This window comes from Perca fluviatilis, chromosome 9, assembly GCF_010015445.1.
Source record: "Perca fluviatilis chromosome 9, GENO_Pfluv_1.0, whole genome shotgun sequence".
Taxonomy (NCBI): Eukaryota; Metazoa; Chordata; class Actinopteri; order Perciformes; family Percidae; genus Perca; species Perca fluviatilis.
The window spans coordinates 7,347,124-7,353,301 of NC_053120.1; positions in this window are offsets into that span (position 1 = coordinate 7,347,124).

Genomic DNA, 6,178 nt, shown 5'->3' on the forward strand with positions numbered 1-6,178 from the left:
GTGTGTGTGAGTGAGAGAGAGAGAGAGAGAGAGAGACATAGAGAATGAGCAGGGAGGATAAAAGAAAGGCAAAACTCATTTGTCGCCTGAGGGACTTTGCATAAAAGGTGAAAGAGGTGACTGTGCAGGGGAACGCTGGGAACTAAGAGGAGCTCTGTGCTCAGTTTTAACATGGCTGCCCATGTTTATATAATATTGTGCTGACATTGCACCTAAACAGTACATCTAAATACACTTTAAACCTATAGAACAGGGATCTTCAACAGGGGGCCCTCCAAATTATTGTTAATTTTTGAAAGTCAAAAAGTTCAAAAAGTACAAAGTCTTAAAGGTCCCATGACATGGTGCCCTTTGGATGCTTTTATATAGACCTTAGTGGTCCCCTGATACAGTATCTGAAGTCTCTTTTATATAGACCTTAGTGGTCCCCTAATACTGTATCTGAAGTCTCTTTTATATAGACCTTAGTGATCCCCTAATACTGTATCTGAAGTCTCTTTTATATAGACCTTAGTGGTCCCCTAATACTGTATCTGAAGTTTCTTTTATATAGACCTTAGTGGTCCCCTAATACTGTATCTGAAGTCTCTTTTATATAGACCTTAGTGGTCCCCTAATACTGTATCTGAAGTCTCTTTTATATAGACCTTAGTTGTCCCCTAATACTGTATCTGAAGTCTCTTTCCCGATATTCAGCCTTGGTGCAGAATTACAGCCACTAGAGCCAGTCCTACAATGAGCTTTCCTTAGGATGTGCCATTTCTGTGTCTGTAGCTATTGAGGAGGAGAGAGGGGGGGCAAGGTGGAGGGTGGGGGTGTGTCCTTGACCAACTGCCACTTTGCTCGTTTGAAAGCCATGATGTCTCTCTTTCTCATGGGTGGGCCAAATTCTCTGGGCGGGCAAAGCAGAGAAAGGGGAGGTAACCTTGCTCCTTATGACCTCATAAGGAGAAGATTCCTGATTGGCCCATCTGAGCTTTCATTTTCTCAAAGGCAGAGCAGGATACCCAGGGCTCGGTTTACACCTATCACCATTTCTAGTCTCTGGGGGACCATAGGCAGGCTGGGGGAACGCATATTAATGTTTAAAAACCTCATAAAGTGAAATTGTCATGTCATTGGGACCTTTAACATGAATCCAACATAATATTAGCAAATATAAATCCCCACTGCTTACTGGCCTACAGGTAAGTTAGTCACTAAGGTAGCCATCCACAGATACAGTTAATCCTAAAGAATCCACATGTATGTTTAACATTAAAACATGATTTATAAAATCATGCCAGCAATTATTAGGCTATTTTAATAGCTTATTATTCTATGCAAAAAAGATATAAAGGCTTTAGGCTGCACGTTATTGTAGGCCCAGTTTAATGTGCAACTTCATTTTATACAACATATGTAGCAGGGGGTCCCTGCTCCGTCTCTCTTTCAGTTAAGGGGTCCTTGGCTTAAACAACATTGAAGACTCCTGCTATAGAGGGTAAGAGGGTATAAGAAGATATGTGTCCAGTGTGTGTAGTTCTGTCTGGTTTAAGGCTGTAGGACAGCAGAGCAGGCTGCTGAAACTGACTGATCCTGTGTGACAGAAGTGTACCTGTGCAGCAGGGTGACATGGATATGCCTCCTGGGGGTATGGAGACAGAGGAGGGGAGGGGAGGGGGTGAATGGGAGCGAGGGGCCGTCACTTGACACCCGAACCAATGTGGGTTACTGGTCTCATGGAGACAAACAATGCACTGCACCTCTGCGTGTACAGAGGAATTATTTCCCTCCAGGAATGTCAGTAGAGTACAGATCGTCTCTGATGTAACGGATGACATTGGATGACATTACCCTCCTGTTGTCCTCGGGTCAAATTTGATCCATTTTCAAAAAGTCTCTTTAATCAAAAATGTGTGTTTCTTTCAACAAATTGTCCAAAAAAATAACGTGGATGGTTCCATACAACGTTCTTTAGTGTCAAATAAATGATCAGTTCAATACTTTCAATTAATTTGGGTATTTTATTAGATTTTATAGCATTTGAAAAAAAATTGATAGAAGGTTGAAAAAAGTGACAAAAAACTCAGAAAAGCTTCAAAAACTTGATAAAAACCCCCCCCGTAAAAAACAATACATAAAAAGAACTAAAATCGACAAAGACATCGGACAAAGTGACAAAAAACTTGGGAAAAAAAGCTTCAAAACGTCATAAAAGCCACAAAGTGTCGAAAAAGACGACCAAAACATTGAAAAAAAAAAAAGGTTTTCATTTCGACCCAGACAAAAAGCTGCGTGGACGACGGGAAGACGACACAAGGGCTAAAGGACCATGTTGGTGTTTTTTTTTTGCATGCCTGAGCCCATTCACCACCATAGTAATCACGTTATGTTACATATCGGTTTTCCTAAGCATGATGTAGTGGTTTAGATCTTGTAGCCTATCTTAACAATCTTCCATTTCACGGAGTTCATTAAATATGTCTGAATGCAACTAAACTCAGAGGCTTTAAAATCTGCAACAGGATGCTGCAGATATTCTAACAGTCTGTGGTGGCCAGAGAAATCAGAATCAGAAAGGAGTTTATTGCCACAGTAAGTCACACGAACGTGACGTTTGCCTTGGTGATTGGTGCATACATACAAACATATTAAACATTAATAAGGAATAAACAATAAATACAGAAACAGAAAAAAATATGTGCATATATACATTTTTTAATGTTTTGCCCTGTTAATTAAAGGCCTTTTATCACTTTTTGTAACCAACCCTGATGAAATGTTTTTTTAATGACTTCATTAGTTATAATTCTTCCTCCTTTTCTGTGTACTTTATTCCCTTCCGTCACCGGTGGTTAAAAGGATACCAGAAGTGCTCCTGCAACTTTTTTCTTTTTTTTTTTCCATATACAAAATAGTTGTTAGTATAAGAAAAAGGAGGCTATCTTCTATGGGTATCTTCTATGCTGCTGTGTGCTGGGGACGGAGTGTGAGGGCGAGAGACGCTAACAAGCTTAAAGGAGAAATCCCGCGCAAAATGAACCTAGGGGTTAATAACACATGTGTACCAAGTCGACTGGTCGTGACTGTTTTCCCAAGATGGCGCCCGTATGTATACGTAAACAGTACTGTCTTTATAAACTATCTTTTTAATAAACTGTCTGTACACTTACAAAGTTCTCAATGCTTCGGTTTACATGTAGGGACCCTCATTATGCTACCGTGGAAGTCTGGTGCTGTTTTGAGGCTTGTAAGTGGGATAGAAATAGTGATTTCTTTTTACTTTACCCTCTGCACCAAAGACTAGCGTTGTAAGCTAATTAGCGGTTTGTGCTAAAACTGGTCCCATTCGTTTAGCATTAAACAAATCCCAGAGAACAATCGACTCGGTACCCATTGTGTTATGAACCACTAGGTTAATTTTTTGCGCCGGAATTGCCCTTTAACAAGCCAGTTAGGAGGGCCGGCTCAGTGATTGGAGAACAAGTTGAGCTGAACTCTCTCTGGAGGCGGTGACGAAGAAGAGGATGCTGTTTAAGTTGGTTAGCATGTAAAACAACGTCTCCCACCCTCTCCACGTTACGCTGGTTGACAAGAGGAGTGTCTTTAGCCAAACACTTATACCACCAAAGTGTATGAAAACTGTTCCCAAAACTGTGAAACTATTCCTTTAAATTTAAAAGCCAATACCGATGTTTTTGCATGTTTTGTGCAGTTGCTTTTTTTTCTTCTTTTTCACCCCCTTCTCATTGTGCATGATCATGTATTTCATTTTTTATTTTTGAATGTTTTACACACAAAGCCACTGGTTTAAATTCATTTTACATAATGTCTTTTATTATGTAAAGCTTTCCACACCTCTCATCTTGTATTTTTCACACCTTACATGATCTTAAGTATTAATTATCTTTTGGAATATATTTTATAACAATAATAATACAATATCTATAAAGTACTTTGTAAATGTGTTTTAGTTAGCATCATGTTCTCCTTTTATTACTGTCACACTTATTTCGCGTTGTGTCTAAAACATGTTTAAAAATCAAATCGTACACCTTGAAAAAGGTCAGCAGTAATGTAAAATATAACTTGTTGTAATAAAGTGGCTACACAACACATGCAACAACAGTGGTACTGTCCTTTAAATTTAAAGCAACAGTTCCACAGTTTGGGGAAATGTATTCACTTTCTTTCCAAGAGTTAGACGAAAGGCATAATACAACTCTCATGTTTGTGCATTATGGAGCTAAATCCAAGAGCGATTAGCTTATCTTAGCTTAGCATAAAGCATAAAGGGCCTAAGCTCTTCAAGGCTAGCTTAGCTCGGTTCAAAGTATAGGCTACACTTACCAGCATCTGTAAAGCTGACACTATTTAACACGTATCATGTTTGTTTACATGAACAGAAACGTAAACTAATAACTTTAGTTTTAGAAGAAATTATAAGCTGGAACTATTTCTTAATGGACAACAGTTTATCCATCTGCCTGGTGCTACAATGCTCCTCATTGGGCGCAAAGAAATAGTTACAGCATGTGATCACTTCAGACATGTTACTTCTACAAGTGTGCTACAAAATACCATCTTACTTTTACAGTTAGCTGCACATACAAACACAAGGGAGGACAGGAACAGGAGTTGCAGCAGCCGCTTAAATAAAACGGACCATTTAGTCTCAGATGTCCAGCAGGAAACGTACTGAAACACAACCCAACTGAACTTATCATGCTGGCCTTTTCTGACAGCATGTTAGTAGTCACTGCACAGAAATGGTCTTTTTCACATATCTGCTTGGATACAGATTAAACAAAAGTTGATGTGAATGAGATTTAAAAAGGTGCTGGTGCGTGTTTTTGAACTTTGGACAGAGGTAGGCTAATTGTTTCCCCCTGCTTCCATTTTTTTATGCTAAGCTAGGCTAATCGCACGTACACAAATACACGTGATTGATATTCATCTTCTATTATAACTCTTGGAATGAAAGTGCAGAAGCATATTTCCTAAACTGTTGAATGATTAGAGCAGCAGAAACTGAACACCAATAAATCATTAGCATAACCGAGTAAAATTCCCATAAACCAATTAAGTGATTGCTAAAGGGCCCCAAGAAATTCATGAGCCAGGTCTAGTGTGTGCTATAAGATGGGTGTGGTTGGCAGACTGTAACACACACACACACACACACACACACACACAGACACACACAAACACACACACAGGAGGTGAGAGATGAGTGAGAGCTGAGCACAAGTTGTCACATCTGTTACACTGTCAGCCACACCCTGAATACCAGCTCCATGTATTTCAGAGACATGGGGGGGTAAAACTGTTTGCTATCAGGTTCACACACACACACACACACACACACACACACACACACACACACACACACACACACACACACACACACACACACAACACAAGGTCACACACACTCAAGTCATTTGGGAGCAGCTGCAGCCAAATCAACCCTAACCCTCCACACAGGCCTACAGTATATCAGTTTAAAGACATTTGAGGACCAATTCCTAGCTTCGCTGCACGTTTGACAGTCCAGCAGCGTGAGCTATAGTTCATTGCCTGTCTTGTTCTGATGATAATAATCTGATTAATAGAGACAAACAATGCAAGAGCGCGTACTGTGATCATTTGACGCCCCCTCGCGGCCGACATGCAGCACATCATCCAAAAACACTGACATCCTCCATTGTCCCCTCAAACCAGTAACTCATTCTGCCTATAAATATGACATATATCATATGACGCAAAAAACCTCCGTGGGACGTTCAGTAAACGATCCCAATGCACACTACCGCCGTAAAAACAACATCACGGCTTGCTCCTTTTTATTATAGGCTAAATCCTCCTGTGTCGATGCAAAACGTGAATGACTGAATCATAACAAGCTTTATGTTTAGTGGAGAGGGCAGAGGCGGCACAAAGGGGATCATTGTTGCCTGCAGATGCCCGTCAGTGGTGCAGTCGCCCTTTGAAGGCTCTCCAATCGCAGCGCATAGCGCGACCGAGGGAGGGCGGGGCTTGGATCTCTGCTTCCAGACCCGGTTTAAGCACCGTGTCCCATTGACAGGACGGCGACAAAACCGAGCAGCGTGTTCCACCGCGTCTCTGAACTCCACCACCGTCAAAGTGGACCGGTGATGACTTGGAGCTCGCAGATTCTGGACTTCAGAGACTA